Consider the following 21,186-nt stretch of genomic DNA (forward strand, 5'->3'; position numbering starts at 1 on the left):
GAATCAAGTCATATAACACTTTGTAATCATCTACTTTGCTGCCCTGCACCCATCCATTCAGTGCCTTATTGAAGAAATCAAAACGATCTACGCAAGTTTGTGTGAAAAGTTTGGTGCTGTTCCTAAACCTCTGATGGTATTTCTCAGGGGTCAGCCCAAACTTGGCCAATAAAGCGGCTTTCATGGGTGCATAGATATTCTGATCAGGTGGAGCTAGTGTAATAAGTGTGTCCCTCCCCACTGCTGGTACATAAAACCACAAGGCCGCCCGCCATTGTTCCTCAGAGGTCCTATGGGCCCTTAGTGCAACTTCATAGGCAGCCAACCACTTGTCAATGTCATCTCCCACCACAAAACTTGGCACCACATTCTTTTTCCCCAACAGGTCCTGCATGTATGCTGCCACCATCACTTCTGGACTCAGACTGTCTCGCCTTGATCTCCAGCTCCTTGAGACTCAGTTCATGAGCCAACAAACGTTTCTTAGCAGCCAAGGCTTCACAGCTTCAGCCTGTTTGGCTTCTCTCTCTGCCTTCCTGTCCTCTTGTTGAGCCTCAATTTTCAACCTTGCCATCTGCAATTGAAACACTCTCTCATCCCTCCTTTCCTTTGCGGTCAGGCCTTGATCAGAGACACTGCTCCCGGTTTGGCAGGAGGCACAATTGCAGTAGTAACATCATCCACTGATGGCAAAAAAATCCTCTGAGGGGCCCTCCTCTGGACCCTCCTCCTCAGCACCCTCCTCTGAATGGGCATCAGACAAGCAGCGCGGCGGTCACCGCCAACAGACAGGCGGAAGACAATGTACCGCCCACAGTATCACAACCCGCCAATCCGCCACCTTTTCCGGGGCGGATTCACCGTGGATAAAAACACAGCGGAAACAGCTTTTGCAATGGGAAAACGCTCACCTTAACACACTCCACGAGGAAGGAGGACACCATGGAGCCCGAACGACCAATACTGCCTGCTCTTGTCTTTCTGCTCCTCTACGATCACCATCTACGTAGGCGCCAAAGACAACAGTGAGTACTGCACCTACGACATAGGGGAGGGGGGAGGCAAAAGTCAGGGGGACACACACGCAACACCCCCACCCCCAACCCGACCCTCACCCACTACAACACACACACCAATGCATGTCCAAACAGCACAGTAACAACCCACAGTAACAAAGGAAATCAGTTCAAACATTGTAATGTATCAAAATACAGTAACCAAATATATACAGATATATATACACATTCCAGATTTTATACATTACGATAAGAAGTGCAGGTATGCACATATCAATGTCCATGTACCACTGGGCCCAAAATGCATGGGCGAGGCCCACACTAGATACCTGTCCACAAACGGAGAGAACACTGCAGGGGCATCAGATAGAAATACAACAGGCACCTCAGGGGGAAGGGAAGAGGGGGCACCTCAGCCGGATGACAGCACCACGCCAGATCCACGACGGGGCTCCATGCCCATTGATGTATCCTGGGGAGTGCAAAGCCACAGTCTCTCAAGTCTCTACAGTGGGTGGGTTGCCCATTGTTCAATCCTGGGGAGTGCAAAGCCACAGTCACTCAAGTCTCTACAGTGGGTTGGTTGCCCACTGTACCATCCTGGGGAGTGCAAAGCACAGTCTCTCAAGTCTCTACAGTGGGTGGGTTGCCCACTGTTCAATCCTGGGGAGTGCAAAGCCACAGTCACTCAAGTCTCTACAGTGGGTGGGTAGCCCACTGTTCAATCCTGGGGAGTGCAAAGCCACAGTCTCTCAAGTCTCCACAGTGGGTGGCTTGCCCACTGTACCATCCTGGGGAGTGCAAAAGCCACAGTCTCTCAAGTGGATAACAGTCTCCACTGGTTCTGGAGGGGGACTGGTGCCTAGACTGCATCAGGCTCCCCGTGACGGTTCCTGTTCCGTCACTGTCCCAGCTGCACATGGGCTAACGATGCTTGATTTGGCGTTTTTTTCCCTGTCCAGCGGTGCTTTGCCATGGCGGTCTGTGCCCTGTTCAGTGGTGCTTTGCCATGGCGGTCTGTGCCCTTTTCAGCAGTGCTTTGCCATGGCGGTCTGTGCCCTGTTCAGCGGTGCTTTGCCCTGTTCAGTGGTCTTCACCATGGCGGTCTTTTCCCTGTTCAGCAGTGCTTTGCCCTGTTCAGCGGTCTTCACCATGGCGGTCTTTTCCCTGTTCAGCGGTGCTTTGCCCTGTTCAGGGGTGCTTTGCCATGGCGGTCTGTGCCCTGTTCAACGGTGCTTTGCCCTGTTCAGCGGTCTTCACCATGGCGGTCTTTTCCCTGTTCAGCAGTGCTTTGCCCTGTTCAGTGGTCTTCACCATGGCGGTCTTTTCCCTGTTCAGGGTGCTTTGCCCTGTTCAGCGCTCTTCACCATGGCGGTCTTTTCCCTGTTCAGCGGTGCTTTGCCCTGTTCAGCGGTGCTTTGACATGGCGGTCTGTGCCCTGTTCAGCGGTGCTTTGCCCTGTTCAGCGTTCTTCACCATGGCGGTCTTTTCCCTGTTCAGCTGTGCTTTGCCCTGTTCAGCGGTCTTCACCATGGCGGTCTTTTCCCTGTTCAGAGGTGCTTTGCCCTGTTCAGCGGTGCTTTGCCATGGCGGTTACTGACCTGTTCAGCGGTGCTTGCCTTTGCTGTCTGACCTGTGCATTGGTGTGGGGCATGACGGTCCCTCATTGCCCAGCGGGGCTGTGGCTGCCGGGGCCCTCCAGGGCACTGACGCTGGTGGTGGTCTCCGGACCAGTGACGATTGTGCTGCCCTCCTGGGCACTCACTCTGGCAGTGGTCTCCGGACCAGTGACGATTGTGCTGCCCTCCTGGGCACTGACTCTGGCGGTGGTCTCCGGACCAGTGACGATTGTGCTGCCATCCTGGGCACTGACTCTGGCGGTGGTCTCCAGACCAGTGACGACAGTGCTGGCGGTGGCGTCCCGGCCGCGGGGGAGGATGGCACCCTTCTCTGCCGTGCTGCTCTTCCCAGACTGTGCAGACTTCTTCTGGCCCTTCACCACCTTTGGAGGAGTCACAACTGACTCGGCACTCCCCCTGGGACACTTGTGAGCAGTTTTGCCACCAGGAGTCTTCACCCTGTCCCGTCGGCCACTTTCCAACTTAAGGTGCTTTACATGGGGTGGACTGACAGTGCTTTGGCTCCGTGTCACACTGGCTGCCCTGGTGGCCGGTGCACTCCACACACCTTTAACACGCACCACTGGTACTGCACTTTTTTTGGCTGAGGTGCTACTACGTGACCTATCAATTGGAGGGGTGGGGGTGGGGGCAAAGAGGTCAACGTTGCTGAGGAAGAGTTGCTGATGAAGACTGGGATGGGTAGCTGGAGGGGGTCTGGGAGTGGAGGAAGAGGAGGTGGTTGTTGGAGGTGTAACTTTAGGTGATTTGGGTGCAGGTACTGGAGGCTGTTGTGAGGTGGATGGATGTTGGGTGTGTGGGTGCCCGCGATTGTGTACTTTGGGAGGGGGCATCACAGACACACTGGGAGTGGACACAGGGGACGTGTAAATGGTAGTGGGGGTGGTGAGTGCAGGTGAGCGGGGTGTGGTGCTGGGTGTTCTGGTGCGAGTCCTAGTGCCTGTAGATGTAGTGCATGCAGGTGAGAGTGTAGACGACACTGGGAGGGAGGAGGGAAACAACGAGGAGGGGGACACAGTGGAGGCAGTGGATGTTGTTGTGTCTGTATGTGGATGATGCTTGTTTGAGTGCCTGTGGGTTGTGTGGTGCTTATGTTTGCCTGAGCTACTTTTGTGTGTTGAGGTGTATGCATGCTTGTCTGATGGTGTGCTTGGGATAGGCAGGGGTACAGGGGATTGGGTCTGGGTGGAGGAATTTGGAGGGGGGAGGCTAGACACAGGGACAATGGTTGCCATCAGTGCTGAGGCCAGAGATTGCAGGGTTCGATGAAGGGCAGCCTGACCATAATGAATGCCCTCCAGGAATGCATTACCGTGTTGCAACTCCCTTTCTACACCCTGGATGGCATTCACAATGGTAGACTGCCCAACAGTGAGTGACCTGAGGAGGTCAATGGCCTCCTCACTGAGGGCAGCAGGGGTGACTGGTGCAGGGCCTGAGGTGCCTGGGGCGAAGGTGATGCCCACCCTCCTGGGTGAGCGGGCACGGGGCGAAGGCTGAGGGGCTGCTGGGTGGGCGGTGCTGGTAGGGAAGGTGGCGGCTGTACCTGTAGAAGTGGGGGGCACAGATGGTGCCACCACCACAAGGGAGCTCCCATCGGCGGATGAGTCCGTGTCGCTGTTTGGTGATCCGGTGACCGACGTGAAGCTCCCCTCGCCCTCCGTCCCACTGGTGTATTCAGAGTCTGTGGTGAGGCCCTCCATAGCCATGTGGGATGCAGCTCCCTCGTGCTCTGGTGCCCCTGTACCTCCTCCTGATGATGCTGATGCACAAAAGAACAGGGAGAGCACAAAAAGGGGGGGGGGGGGGGCGACAGAAGAAAGACAGGTTGAGTGCATGGCTTACCGCTACCGTTGGCGGACAATACAGACACAGCAGCCCCCTGCACTACGCCGTGCTCTTGGCCTCTACAGATGCAATTTCTGGGATCTGGCCTACATGGCTATGGTGGACATCTGCACACATAGATGCCACAAGGGCATGTATACCTGTACTTGGCACTCTACTGAGGTGGGGTGGAGTGCCACATGGCCTGCATTACGGAGGGGCCTAGCCTACGGAACTCGTCCTGGCCTAGGGAAACCTACAGCCCTCCTCCCCCACCCAGACCCCTCTACTGCGCGCAAAGTCAGCAGAATGAGAGTGTACTCACCCCCTTGTGTCTGCTGTAATGCCCTCAAGCGCCCATCCAACTCAGGGTAGGCCACCGCCAGGATTCGGAACATCAGGGGGGTCATGGTGCAACGGGCACCCCTCCCACGTTGGGAGGCCATCCCCAGCTGAGCCTCCGCCGTCTTCTTGCTCCAGTGGCGAATATCCTCCCATCTTTTTCTGGTAGGCGCTGACCTAAATGACATGTAGAGGGAAAGAAGAGAAGTCATTACCAAATGCACCGTCGATGTGAGTGGCCCCCATCCCTACCCTTGCCATGTGGCACATGCATTCACAGTCCTTCATGTTCCCTGAACTCTGCCCCCTTCCAACTAACATCCAGCCCTCTCCACCCAGGCATAGCCTATACAACGTGTTCCCTTTGTACTTACTTGTTGGTCTGGAGGACCGTAGAGTAGCGTGTACTGGTGGAGGACCCCATCCACGAGCTTCTCCAACTCCTGAGCAGTGAAGGCAGGGGCCCTTTCCCCAGACGCAGCAGCCATTGTCTCTTCCAGACCGAGGTCACAGCAGCACTTGCAGTGTAGGTCCTCTCCTGTCGAAGATCAGGTATCGAGTGGTTCAACAGATAGAAAATGGCGGTCACATCCGCGGCGGTGACGTCCGCGGCGGTGCGTCTCATCACCGCCGGTGCACTTCATCATTGGCTCCTGGGACCCATAGGGTCCAATGTTAACCAATGCAGCATTTCGCCGTGGTGTACGACCACCTACCGCAACGATGTACAACGCCAACGTAGATACCTCACATCCCATTGTCCCACTTTAGAGGTCAGGCAGCTGCCATTTCAGGGGCCCACATGGCTTCATTTACTACTGCGTCATACATACCTAGGCCTACACTCAACACACATACAGGAAGGGATTTGTGTTTGGTGTCGTGTTCTGTGTATCTGTGGGTACATACCTGGGAATTTGTTGACTCTGTGGTCGCTGTTGTCCTTCCTAGGCACCGTCAGCTGGGACATTTGAGAAGATGGCAGAATCCTCCGGTGTACCGACCGCTGGTGGACCTGTTGACAATGGAGGAGCGACATTTAATCATCACCTACAGGTTTGACCGTGCCACTATCCAGGAACTGTGTACCCAGTTGGAGCCAGACCTGATGTCACCAATCCCCCATCCCACAGGAATCCCCCCTGACGTGCAGGTGCTGTCAGTGCTCCATTTCCTTGCAAGTGGGTCTTTTCAGACAACAGTGTCCATGGCATCAGGGATGTCCCAGCCTATGTTTTCCAACGTGTTGTCCAGAGTGTTGTCTGCCCTGCTGAAACACGTAAGGAGCTACATCGTTTTCCCTCAGGTGGATGATTTGGCTATAGTGAAAGGTGACTTCTATGCCCTTGGACATATCCCGAACATCATAGGTCCTATTGATGGCACCCATGTAGCTCTGGTCCCCCCCGCAGGAGTGAACAGGGGTACAGGAACCAGAAGAGTTATCATTCTATGAATGTACAGATGGTACGTTTGGCAGACCAGTACATCTCCCAGGTAAATGCTATGTTCCCTGGCTCCGTGCATGATGCCTACATCCTGCGGAATAGCAGTATCCCGTATATGATGGGTCAACTCCAGAGGCACCGTGTGTGGCTATTAGGGGACTCTGGTTACCCTAACCTGTCATGGCTATTGACCTCAGTGAGGAATCCCAGGACCAGGGCAGAGGAACGCTACAATGAGGCCCATGGGCGGACTAGGAGGGTGATCGAACGCACCTTCGGCCTCCTGAAGGCCAGGTTCAGGTGCCTCCATATGACAGGTGGTTCCCTATTCTACTCACCAAAGAAGGTGTGCCAGATCATCATCGCCTGCTCAATGCTTCACAATCTTGCTTTGCGACGCCAGGTGCCTTTTCTGCAGGAGGATGGTACAGAGGGCGGTGTTGTGGCAGCTGTGGAGCCTGTGGAGCCTGTGGACAGTGATGAGGAGGAAGCTGAGGAAGAAGACATAGACAACAGGGAGTCAGTCATACAGCAATATTTCCAGTGACACACAGGTGAGAACATTTTTTTTTACTATTACATTCACTTTCACACTTCTACCTCTATCCTGTCTGTCATTTAGTAGCAGTATTTGGTAACTGAGTTGTACCTTTCCATTACGGTTTCACAGGTGTGGTTACCAACGTGTTTCATCTGCTTGCATCCTTCATGGACTTGTGATGTGTGACATAGGTATGTTGGCATTACAATTGAAAACACATTTTGACACTGTCATTGATAATACAAATTTACCAAATCACAGACTGACTGCAGATTGTTTTGTGCTTCAAGGGTGTTTATTTAAGTGCTCAAAAAGGTAGGGGGTTGTAAAATGGTGATGGGGGATGGTGGAGGAATGTCCATGGCAGAGTTCAGTCTATTGGTCACACAGGTGCACTGCCCATATGGGCATAGGAAGTGGAGCTGGGGCAGTTTAAGTATGGACAGGGTAACAAAGTGGAACAGTGGGAGGACAATCAGGGTGGTCTCATTTCCTGGCGGGGGTCTTGCCATCTTGCTCTGTCCTGTTCCTGGATCTCAGGGACCACTTGTGGGGTGGTTATCCATCTGCAGGAGGTGGGGTGCTGGTGTGGTGGTCCTGTGGCGGGGCGTCCTGTCCACTAGCGCCGGCGGAGGTGGTGGGCAGTTCATCATCCATGCTAGTGTCAGGGGCCCCTTGGAGTGCCACGGTGTCCCTCATGGTCTTCTGTATGTCCTTCAGCACCTCTACGTTGGTGCCCAGGGCGGAGCTGATGGTTCTGAGCTCCTCCCTGAACCCCAAATACTGCTCCTCCTGCAGGCGCTGGGTCTCCTGAAACTTGGCCAGGACCGTCACCATCGTCTCCTGGGAGTGGTGGTATGCTCCCATGATGGACAAGAGGGCCTCGTGGAGAGTGGGTTCCCTTGGCCTGTCCGCCCCCTGTCGCACAGCAGCCCTCGCAGTTCCCCTGTGTCCCTGTGCCTCTGTCCCCTGGACTGTGAGCCCATTACCACTGCCCCCAGGTCTCTGTTGTTGTTGGGGTGGTGGGTTATCCTGGTTTCCCTGTAGTTGTGGACACACCGCTGATTGACGTGTCCTGGGTACGGAGGTATGGGCCCGCTGGGAGGGTGCTGTGCTGGTGTTACCAGAGGGCGGAAGGTCAGTGTTGGGCTGTGCCTGTGCAAGGGGAACCAACTGTCCCGAGGCCCACGATGGTGTGGGCTGGTCTTCATGATCCAGTTGGCCAGAGCTGCTGTCGTCACTGTGGGCCTCTTCTGTGGGAGGAGTGGAGATGTCTGGACCCTCCTGTGTGGTGACGTTCCGTAGTGGTCCTGCAGGGATATAAGAGCATGATTATTGCATCTGTGTGTGTAATGGTGTGCAATGGGTGTGTGTGTGTGTACCCCAGTGCAAGCATTCCTGTGTGTGGGTTTGTGTGATGATGGTTAGGGGGTTGTTTTGGGTATGTGCAGTGAGCATGCTTTGGTGAGGGGTGACCATGCTTAGTTGTGTCATGCAGGGCTTGGTGTTGGGATGTGTGGTTTGTGTTATTAGTACATTAGTGAGGATTTGGAGTGATAGGGGAGAGGGTGAGGGTGGGGGTTTGTGATAGCATGCAGGTAGGGTGGGGGATATGATAGTTAAGATTTGACTTACCAGTGTCCATTCCTCCACTGACTCCTCCGAGGCCCTCAGGATGCATGATGGTCAAGACTTGCTCCTCCCATGTTGTTAGTTGTAGGGGAGGAGGTGGGGGTCTGCCGCCAGTCCGCTGTACCGCGATGTTGTGCCTGGAGATCACTGAACGCACCTTCCCCCGTAGGTCGTTCCACCTCTTCCTGATGTCCCCCCGATTTCTTGGATGCTGTCCCACAGCGTTGACCCTGTCCACGATTCTGCGCCATAGCTCCATCTTCCTGGCTATGGAGGTGTGCTACACCTGTGAGACAAAAAGCTGTGGCTCTACCCGTACGATTTCCTCCACCATGACCCTGAGCTCCTCCTCGGAAAACCTGGGGTGTCTTTGGCGTGACATGGGGTGGTGTGGGTGATTTGTGGGGTGGTGTATGTGTTGATGTGTGTGGTGATGTGTAGTGGTGTATGGTGTTTTGTGCGTGGAATGTTGTATGGGTGATGGTGTTGTGTGCCTCTGTGTGGTGGGGTTTTCAATTGCTGTGCTCTCTGTCTCTCGGCTTCCTCAAAATTTCTGGTTGTGGGGGTTTGTGGGTGATGTGGGTGTGTATTTTATATTGTGTTGGGTGTGTGGGAGTGGTGTTTGTATGTGTATCAGGTGTGTGCATTTTGAATTGTCCAATGTGGCGGTGTTTTGGAGATGTGTGTGTATTTTGAGCGCGGCGGTGTGTACCGCCAATGGAATACCGCGGTTGAAAGACCGCCGCATGGATTCGTGGGTCATGATAGCATGGGCGTGTTTCTGTTGGCGTGACAGTGGAGGAATTGTTTTCGCCAGTTTAACACTGACCTTTGGTGTGGCGGACTTGTGTGGGTGTCTGAATTTTCGGCGGATTCCGAGATGTGTGTCATAATAGCTGTGGCGGAATTCCGCGGCCACAGCGGTGTATTGGCGGTCTTCTGCATGGCGGTAAGCGGCTTTTACCACCAATGTTGTAATGACCCCCTTAATTCTAAATATACGATCTTGTGAGTGAACCTCAAAAGCCAAAAAAGAAGTACAGCCCACTTGGAGTATACGCAGGGGATTGTGCATCAGACTCATGCGATTGTCTCACCAGCCATCCCTTTTAAAAAATATAAATAAATATCAAACCATCTTTTATTCACTACTCTGTTATACATTATCATTAAATAGTAACATGATAAATAATGATGTCTTGAGCGATGTCATGTGTGAGGACATAAGCAGTGCATGGCAGGGGCGTGAGTTACAGTTAGTAGCAGTAACTCTAACTGCTAAATTTCTGGATTAACTCTCACAGGAAATCCATTTACTGATTTTACTTTTACTTTTTGGCATGCCATATTTTGTGCAGAACTTTCAGTGGGCACTAAATGGAGGCCAGGATTCCATATTTGGTGTTTTCCATGTTACATACCATTGGACATTTTGTTTTCCACTACAGCAGGAACTGTTGAATGTAATTACAAAACACTTTGGATGAATCTAGAATTGTAGTCCAAGGTGTGCTTCAGGTGAAATGAGATTGAATCCATTCAGTAATAGTTTTTGAGAACTTTGGGGCATATTTATACTCCGTCTGCGCCTATTTTGACGCACAATCAGCGCAAACGTTGCCCCGTATTTAAACTTTGACGCCCGAGCCCGCGGACGGCAAAATTCCGCCGTGTGCGTCATTTTTTGGATGCGGCAACCCGCCTTGCATTAATTATATGCAAGGTAGGCGTTCCCGTCCAAAAAATGGATTAAAGGGCCGTGCGTCGTATTTATGCTTTCGGGCAAAAATTACACACGGCCGGGAGGCAGAGCCAGAAAATGACGCACAGTTCAATTTGCGTCAAAAGTTAATGCCTGGGTCAGGGCAGACGTTAAAATGGGGCAAACACACCTGTATTTAATCAGAACACACAGAACAAACAGCAGAGCAGCAGAGCAGCAACAGGGAGCCATGGAGGTGATACTAATCCAGCGTGCACGCAGACGCAGAGCCCAGCAGCAACAACAGCAGCTACAACAACACCAGCAGGGACCCCAAAGGCAGCGCAGAAGGCAGGAGAGGATATTCCGCCCAAGAACCACCATTCAGGGCCTCAGAGAACACGACATCATCCAGAGGTACCGGTTGAACTGGCAGGCCATTCAGCAGCTGCTGCGCAACATTGAACAGCAGTTGGCCCCCACTTTAATGACACCTCACACCATCCCAACAGAAACAAAGCTGCTTGCCGTACTTCATATGCTGGCCAGTGGCTCTTTCCAAACAACTGGTGCCCTGGGTGGCGGAATATCACAACCATCATTCTCTGCCTTTTTGCCCAAAGTACTGGATGCCATCATTCGACTGACACCCCGCCACATCTGCTTCCCTAACATACCGCAGAAGCAGCAGGAAACAAAACAGGGGTTCTACCTCATCAGTGGCTTCCCACACGTCCTTGGTGCAATCGACTTCACACATGTACGCCTTGTGCCACCTGCTGCAACTGAACACCTCTACCGCAACAGGAAGCACACACATTCCATCAACGTGCAGGCCATAGTCGATCACCAGGGATTGATCACCAACATCGTGGCTAAATATCCTGGGAGTGTATATGACTCATACATCTTCTGTCACTGCACCATCAATGAACACTTCCAGGATGGACAGTATGGCAATGGACTACTTGTTGGTAAGTACAAAAACCTACTTATATACACACTGCACAGCAACCCTCTAGGACACACAACACATACACCACAACAGCAACATGTGAACAGGAACACACTGAGGTTGTGACATCGCTAGCCATGTTTCTTAAGTCACCATCGAACCTGTCACACATCAGAAATGACTGTACAGCCTAATGTTAAGACGTCAATGAGTGTAGTTGCCTAAATGTCACCTTGCAAATTGTAAGTGTCCCAATGACCTTTACATTAATCCATTGCATAAGTTTAAAGGTATGGGATGTCCAGGGTACATTGATATGAACGTGTTAACAACACTGTCAATTTTAACTGTGCATGGAACTATCATCTCACCCCCAGTGAAGACACACAGACACCTGTATCACAAGTCACAATGCTAGGGAGGGCACACTGTACTGCAAATCCCAAAACATACTGCTGACAAACGTTTAGCAGACAAACACTTGTTCAGCCAAGGAAACAACACAATGCAGATGGTACATCCTACAAGCATAGGATGCCACATTAGTACACAAAAGAGTCACAGACAACACAAGACAACTACTGCCATGAAAGGTCTTTTCAATAGTGCCAGCTACATCAACATGATCCCAATCATTTTCTCTTGCAGCTGATCAGGGGTATGGCATCCAGCCATGGATCATGACACCATTTGGCAACCCAAGTACTGCTGCAGAGCGTGCCTACAACGACGCCCATAGGAGGACATGCAGCATTGTCGAGCGGACCTTTGGCATCCTCAAGTCAAGGTTCCGCTGCCTCAACATCACTGGTGGTAGCCTCCTATGTTCCCCAGAGATGGTCTGTAGGATCATCCTCACATGTGCAATATTGCGCAACATTTGTATCAAAAGAAACATTCCCCTCCTGGAACCAGAGCCACACATGCCTGAAGAGGAGGAAGAGGAGGATGCTGGCCTGCAACAGGAGGGGGAACTACAGAACACGGCCGCTGGTATACGCAGGCAGCAACAGATCGTAAATAATTTCTTTTGAATATGATCACCTTCACCACTTTAGTTAACAAATTTAAATAAACATCTATTCTAATTGCCATATCATGGTCTGGCTATTCCTTTTTGCACACCTTTATCTCTACTTATCAGAATAAGAGTGTTGCCTCATGGAGCATTGCTGAGATACTGAGTAGGACACAATACATCCCAGAGCTAATGTGATGCCTAACATACAATGGTCACATACATACACACTCTTAATGACATATATCATGTACATATCTCCTTTGAAGGCCAATAGCAGAGGACCACAACTATTTCACACATACATGTTGAAATCAAGGTCCAACGCAGCATATGGCACACAACTAAGACACCATCACTCAATAAGTGGAAAACAAGCCTCATACATGAGGCAGTCAATGTGATTTGGCATGAGTAACAGGAATGCCTGACCAGACCCTTGACAGCAGTAAGTCCAACTGCATCCAATCTTTGCAAGGACTATCTGTGACTGGAGTTCCCTAGAAGCAGAACATAGACAGCACAAGTGCCACACTTATGACAAGCATTGCGCACATGGCATTCCATGTACATGTCAGCCCATTTCCTAACTCCTGACAACACCCATGCACCTGGACACAACCCACCTGTCGGAAGAGGTCCCTGGAATACTAAGATGTGTACCCTGATATTACCTCCTCTACACCCACAGACCAACATTAGCAAACCAGTGTGCTACACCCTTTCCTATGGTATGCCATTGTCATAGAACATCTGACTGCAAGGACGTCAGGTCAGTTTATACACTGTCTTCTAGTTTCAAAGCCCTGTTAGCACATGTAGATTGATTCCCCTTGTGAAAATGTCTGTTGGCCCTTAGAATGCAAGTCTCACCTATAGGACTAGTGAGAAACAGATGCAGCCCACACCTGTGATCACCTCCATGCACACCACCCATTTCGAAAAGCACTGCCCCTGATGATGCCTGGGTCAGCATAGGAGTTGCCATTATGTCAAATACACCGTCAAGCATTGATACTAATTAAGCTGTGTAACACAGCCCTTGGGTTCATTTGTCACTTTCAAAAACACAGAACGTACACAGTTTGACATGTCAACTGTCTAGTTTGTCCTCAAAACAGTCTCAGTCAGACCACTGATTACGTAACTTGTCAAGTAACTGAATCCTGAATCACCTTGCATTCTGTCAGCCTGACTGGCAACTGTCTGTGCGTTAGCAAACCTCTCATTCATCAGGGGGAATTGGGCATGGGCTTCTTCCATGCATACCCAAATACATTGTATAGCATCATCTGCCTTTTAACTGTACCATTTGAGTTACATCCTCTTGGAAAAGCAAAATTCATGGCCCATCCCTTGTCTGGGTTGCATTTATGCATGAATGACAAAGTGTGACAGTGTCCCAGGGCCGTAGGCAGGGATTGGGTACGGGGCTTTCAGCACAACCAGCAACCTCTGATAATGTCCATGAAAAATACACAAATGTCAGGACCCTGACAGTTCACACACAGCATCACAGTGCTCACAACATAGTGATGGGCCTTGTGTAGTGAATAGCTGCGAGAATAATCAGCACAGAGGCTATGATGTTCCCAGATGCAGTGGGAAGTGCAGAGGCCAACCTGTGTACAAATGTTGTAATGACACCTGCCGGAACATGACACCTGAGACATTATCTCACTCAGCACACCAAGGTTGCCCTGTTGACTGTCTCATTACACGTCTTTAGTGACAGGGTGGGACCATTCGCATGTTGGTTCACATGTCCACATCTACTTTACTCACATTGATCAACCAAGGATATTCAGTAGATACAGGAATAGATGCCACTGACTCATGATGAGTCCTGGAACGAACTGTGACAAATTACACCCCAAACAATCTACAGGATCATCATTGAACCACACACATGAACAAGACACCTATGTGCAAATTGATCACTGGAAATAAGTGGACACGTGCTGTCTTGTATGCTGATCCACCACAGCCACTTGATAGTTGGGGCTCACTTCTATGGCCTCAACTGTGGTGTCATCATACATACATACATATGAGATTCACCCTTGTCTGTCTGTGCAAACAACATGGTACCCACTTCCTCAATGCATGTGTATGACTCACTGTGGGATTCTCCGAGTAGTGCCTAGGAAGCTCTCACCAATACTCTAGGACATAGGATGTAGAAAATGTGGACCATTGACATGAACAAGCGTCTGCCATCCATCTGGTGCATGCTATGTCACATGTGGTGTCTACGTGACCCTAAAAATTGGAAGTACTCTTTACGGGTGTTGTTACATGTATGACTAACAGATGCCCTCGCTCATTTCCAATATGACTTGCATCTAAGGATTGGACACATGGACGTCACATTCATACAACCATATGTACAATTATGCTTCATGTGATACACACACACTTGGTCAACCAACACATTAGTTGTCAAAGCACACAATTTGAGCCAAAGGCATTTAGGTATTGTACATATGTGTGTCACATTGCTATTCTCTCCTTATGCCAAACATGCCCAATTTGTGCAACACATATATGTAGGCCACACTTATGACCATCTATTGCGTCAGCCAACTGTAAAAATACTGTGAAGGGAGTAGTGGGTCATGTTCTGCTGCAGTATGATGTCACACATGTGAACATTCACCATCAACACCATACTGTCTTCAATTAGCCAATCTCTGATGTGTCCCAAATGTAAAATAACCAAAAAACAAGTAAAAATGCCCCAAACCAGTTAATGCACTGGAATTTTGACGTCCCTAGCGTTGTGCGTCATTTTTTGACAACTAAAACTGTATTTGAGTCATTCCTTTTGACGCACAGGAGTGAAATTTAGCCCGCATACAGATATTTGTACAGTCCATGTATCATTATGTGGATGCGGGTTAATATTCACGTCTGTGCGTCCAAATAAATGATGCAAATACAGTTTTGGGAAACAAAAAATGATGCATAATGTGAAAAAGGCGGGACTTTTCATACAGGAAGTGATGTAATAGGATATCCTGTTTACAGATCATGTACAGTGGGTGTACTTTCACTTTCACTTTGCAGTCTATGATCCAGAGATTTTGTGCTGTTTTTGTCCTGTGTGCTATCTATATTGTCAATTTGTGAAATAAATATTGTTGGTGTGTACTGTACTACTGTGTTTTGTCTACATTAATCCATTTATCTTGTGTTTTTCTTGTTTGTGGGAGTCTGTTGTGGGTTGTGGTAGTTTGGGGATAGTTGGTCTCTTTTAGTGTTTAGATTTACTTTTTTTCTGTCTTTGTACCCCAACTTTCCCCATTTTCCCCTTTCTATTTCTTTTACCCCTACTCCATGTCACTTATAAGTATGTCTGGTAGGCCACGTCTTGGCAGGATGGGGGAAGAGGAGTTGGGAGGGTTCATCTGGCTGGTTACGCATTTCTTGCCGCTCATGATCCAGGCAGGGTGATACAGGGGTATCCGACAGAGGCGTGCAGAATCCGGTGGGGAAAGGTGCTGCATCACCTGCAGCGTGTGTATGCCAGCCAGAGGAGTGACCAACAGCTGAAGCACCGGTAGGCTGACCTCATCACCAGGGAGCAGGATCTCTTGGACCACCTGGGAATCATGATTGGTGGCACTGTTGGTGAGTACAAATTATGTTAATGTGCACGATTAAATGCTCTGTAGTGACATCAGGGGATTAGTACAATGTCTGCCAGCTAACTTGCTGACTGTGTGTAATGCTGGGTAAATATAAGAGGATCATTGATGCACTATGGCAAGGATCACAATTGCTAGCTGTCAGGTAGCACGTGCTCAGCAAACTTACAGATTACTTTTCCATGAAGGAAATTGGTACGGCCTTTTTGTCAGAACAACTAACAAAATATGAGCCAATCATATCTATATAGGGTACTATTGACAGAGAAGTACAGATGTACCAACATTTAGGCCAACTATGTTGACGCAATTGCTAGACTGACTTTAGAATCACTACACAATGCTGAAAATGAGTGCTGCCTTCACGTCAATGGATAATAGCAAAGCGATCAGACATATGTCTCATGTGAGTCTGGTGAGTTTGGAAGGAAAGTGTTCACAGAAGTACTATGAATGTGTGGGATTATTGTGTTCCTTGATCTTTTTGGATACATGTCAGTTCTTGATTTGAAAACATCGTGAAAAGGTGTAAGGTGCCCTCAGCTAACATCTTAAGATGTTTGTTGGAATTAGTTGAGCCACAATCCAAATATGGATAGCAGTCTAAGTGTATGCACATGGCCTCACATCTCCATGGTTGGCGCAAATCACCATAGCTGGGCCACATCAATTGACTATACTGTAACAACAGGATGGCTTACAAAAGTCCCTGCCCCTCCCTCTGTACATTGGGCCTATGTGCAATAAATGTGTCATGGCCACAAGGCTTGTTTGACTGGTAATGCAGTCCTCAAGTAACCAGGCTTTGGATGTCTCTCTTGCATGCACATGATGAGACGATTACACTCCATATTTTTTAGTGCTCACTAATTATGGGGCATGTTTGCAACCCCATGATAGTTAGGGCAAATGTATGTGTGCAGATATGTGTGTAACTGTCACAGGAGACCCATGCTATGTACAAGATGGCCGTGATATATCAGATGCAGTACCATCATGTTTGAATGGCTGCCATTTCCTAATTCAGCCTACACATTGTAAATGTTTATGAAATTGTTGCACTCTGCACAGATTTTGAGCACATTTCTTCCTTCCATACCTTACAGGTGGACCGGCACCCTACACTGTGGGAGAGATGGCGACATTTGAGGACCCCGACCACTCCAGTAAGTGTTGATATGTCTGTTATGTGTTGTGTTTGCTGGTTATGGACTCGTGTGAGTTGGACGCATAGCAATGTGTGATGCGTTGGGCAAGCTTTTCTCTTGTTCCATGAGTGGGAATGCAGTTCTCACATGTTTTGAGTTTCCAATGCGTATCCAATGGTATCATGTAGGGATTGTAGGACATCCCTGTAGGCCCCACTGTGAGTACAGGGGTTAGTCATGTGTATGACACTTGTATCACCAAGAGTCGCAATAGAAGTCAGCCCCAATTTAGTCAGCCTGTCAAACTCACATTCTCTAAGATTGGTACAGCAAATAGCTTTCCAATAGACATCTGCTTCCCTATTTACCTACGTTATTTTGAAACAGTAGGTAGAACCTCCTAGCAGCATGTACTTCCACATGTAGTGCAACAAGTCTGTGGAACCTGAGTGCAATGGTGTAGGAAAGTCCTTTTTTTTTGCCTGATCACCCCCACTCTTTTTGGATAGGTACTGGTGGTTACTGACTCTTGGCTGTGCCCTGGGTACTGCTAACCAGTCCCAGGGCCTGTGCTCTGTGTAAAAAGGATATGCAAATTAGGCTAATTATAATTGGCTAAGTTAACCTACCTATAAGTCCCTAGTATATGGTAGGGCATGTAGGTTTAGGGACCACAGCATAGGTGGTGCACACCTAGGTGCACTGCTGAGGGGCCCAGTGTCATTTTAAAAGCAAGCCTGCCTTGCTGGCTGCTTTTAAATTAAAGTTATATGCAAATTCGACTTTGGAATTAAAGGTACTTCCAAAGTCTTAAACTACCTTATTTTTACATATAAGTCACCCCTAAGGTGTGCCCTATGTGCCCCTAGGGCTGGGTGCCATGTAACTATAAGCAGGGACTTTATAAAAATAGATTTATAAGCCCTGGTGAGGTAAAAACAGCCAAATTCGTTTTTCCCTCATTGAAGTAAATGGCCTTCATAGGCTAGAATGGGCAGACTTTATTTTAAATTTTAAAGTCTCCTTAAATGTTACATACCAAGAATTTGGTATCAAATTAATTGTTGTAATAAATCCCACAACTTCCAGTTGTTGGGTTTAATATAACTTGTTCAGGTAAAAAGTTTAGACTTTACCTAAAAAGTTGCCAATTTCAGCTCTGCATTGTTTTTGCTGCTGTGCTCTGATTGGCCAGCCTGCAGCAGCTTCTGCCAGGCTACTTTGATGAGGTGTGAAGTGGCCTGGCTTCACACAAAGGAATGTGCTTGGGGGAGAGAATCTCCCCTCAGCAGATGGTGAGGCAGGAAGGGGGAGGGCTGCCAAACTGGTCTTCAAAGGCAGAGAAGGACATCTGGAGCACCCAGCAACACCCCCACATCCTGCAACCCCAGACAGCTAGGTGCCCCCTTGATTAGATTAGGAGAGGGCAGGAGAGGGGTGTGTTTATGATTTTTAGCCACACCAGTGGGTGGGCTCAGCCAGATGTAACCTCCAAAAATCAGATTCAGCCATGTTGGATTTTTAGAGACTGTTGCCTTTTGGGATGGATTTTTGCCACACTTCCCAGGAAGTGGTCATCACAGGGGGACGACCCTGTACCTGATTGGAGAACCAGGGCCCCCCTGCTTTTCACCCAGGAGCAAGAATAAAACTGGCAGACCTGCCCCCACACCTCAGATCCCCGCCAACTTTCAAGAAGGAACTTAAGGAGAAGAAGGACTGCCCTGCTGGACCCCTGGCCTGCACCTGGACCCTGCACTCAGAAGGACTGCACCAGCTGCACACTTGGGCTTCACCACAAGAAGGACTTTGCCTGGCTTCAACTGGTTCAAGGAGGGACTCCCTGTTTTCTACAGGTGAAAAATTGCTATTCAGAGTCCCCTGCACCAACTCCTAAAAAAGAGACCAGTTGACCACTGCCCAGTGGCCAAAAACGAGTTTGCGACAGGTGCATTCTGGGAGTTGAAGTCCGCACCCCCCAAGGACCATCACAGAACTTCTGGACCCTTGGGGTGAGCTGTGGACCCCAAAAGAACCTTAAAAGAACATCTGGGTGAAGCCCCAGAAGTTTGGAGAAGATTTGACAAATTTTGTAAAAAAGCTCCAGAGAGGGACCGACCCGCCGCGGAAATTCTAGCCGGCTTGCCTCAACCGCGACCCGGCCTGACTTCGTGGTTCGTCCCGGTAAAGAAAAACATCCAAAAAAGAGACTAAGTCCGAACGTAAAAAGTTGACCGGGACCTCCCAGCCATTGTATCCGAGAAGGGCTCCGCGGACGTCGGATCAAGATCCAGGTTTACCCCGGTCGAAGAATTTTCATCTCGAAAAAACGACTAAGTCCGAAGGTAGAAATCACCACCGAGGAAACCCACATCGCGTATCCGGACAAGGGCTCCAGGAGGTCGGATTCAACTGGCAGGTTCGTCCCGGTGAAGAAAAACTTCAAAATAAAGACTAAGTCAGAAGGTAACTTTTCAACCGAGGCCTCCCGCGACTTGTAGCCGAGCAGGGCTCCATCACGGTCGGCCTGAAACTTTGACTTTGTCCCGGTCCTGGTGCAACCAGATGACCCGATTGGCGCTTTTTGTTTCTAAGCGCTAGAAAAATAATAATACTTTAAAAATTCATATCTCCGGTTCCCCTGAACCGATTTTAATCGTTTTTGTGTCATTTTAAAGATAAAAATATAAACTATTTTTATAAATTGGTTTTGGATTTTTAAACTGTTTCCTGTGTTTTATTTAATTACTGTTTTGTGATATTTGAATGCTTTACACACTGTCTCCTAAGTTAAGCCTTGACGCTCGTTGCCAAGCTACCAAGGGATGAGCTGGGATTAATTTACTGAGACCTAACTGTACCTAGGTGGAGGTTAGTGGCTTGTTGCTAGGTGTAGGTACCTACCTGCCCTTACCAATAACCCATTTTCCAACATTTTTGGTGGCAGCGGTGGGATCCTGTACTTGTGTTCAGTATCACGTTACAGTTTAAGTAAAACAAATTAAAAATCCTTTAAATTGTCTTAGTGCAAAAATTATTATTTTTTAATTTTTAATTTTTAATTTTTAATTTTTTTTATTAATTATTAATTTGGATTAATTTCAATTATTGAATTTTTGTAATTTTTCTAAATTCTTGTTTCCAATTTTTGCAAAAAGTTTTTGTTGACACAAAACTAGGGAACCATGGAGTTTGATCTGGCTAGCCTACCCACACTGACAGTAGTCCAGCTTAGGGGGTTGTGTATTGAGAGAGGGTTGCCTGCAACCACTGATCTCAGGAAGCAAATCCTGATTAAATCCCTGACAGCATGGGCTGAGGCCCAAGAGGTAGAGACAGAGGAAGCTCCAGAGGAGGAAGAAAAAGGGGAAGATGCTAACTCTAACCACTCAGGGGAGGGAAGGCATCCAAACCTAAGTGAGGAAGAGGAAGAACGGTCCTCAGTAGATACAGTCACTAGGGGCAGGCCCAAAGCTAGTGGTAGGAAGGGGGTCCCTTCAGGAGGAGAGAACCCATCCATCAGAGAAAGAGAGCTGGAGGCCCAGCTAGCATACATAGCTTTGGAAGCAGAGAAGTTGGCCCTAGAAAAGAAAAAGTGGGCAAGCAAAGAGAAAAGAGATGGTGGCAGCGATAAAGAGGCTGAGGTGTCCCTGGGTGGGGGTTTTGCTCCCAGATTACCCAAAGGGGTGGTTCCTGCCTATGTAGAGGGGGATGACATAGATAAGTGGCTGGGGGCCTTTGAGAGGGCCCTCCAGATGAGGAAAGTCAAGCCTCAGTACTGGGGTTCACTTCTTTGGGAGTTAGTTCCCAACTCTGGGAGGGATAGGCTCCTAACCATGAGTGGGGAGGATGCAGACTCATACCCCAGTATGAAGAGTTGCTTGACTATAAAGTTTGGTCTGACCCCAGAGCAGTATAGGCTCAAGTTTAGGGACACCCAAAAGACAAGCACCCAGTCCTGGGTGGACTTTGTGGACATTTCAGTAAAGGCACTGGAGGGCTGGATACAGGGCAACAGGGTAAGTACCTTTGAGGGGCTGTATAATTTGATTATGAGGGAGCACCTTCTAACTAATTGTGTCCAAGAGAGGCTCCGCCAGTATCTAGTAGACTCTAGGTTGACCAACCCCAGAGAGCTGGGGGAGGCAGCAGATGACTGGTTAAGAACTAGGGTTAACCAGAAACCCCCAGGGGGTGATCAGAAAAAGGGAGGACATGGTTCTTCTCAGGGGAAGAACCAGGGGAAAGATGATAAAAAGCCCAAAGA

The sequence above is a fragment of the Pleurodeles waltl genome, chromosome 7 (genome assembly GCF_031143425.1).
Source record: "Pleurodeles waltl isolate 20211129_DDA chromosome 7, aPleWal1.hap1.20221129, whole genome shotgun sequence".
NCBI classification, from domain to species: Eukaryota; Metazoa; Chordata; class Amphibia; order Caudata; family Salamandridae; genus Pleurodeles; species Pleurodeles waltl.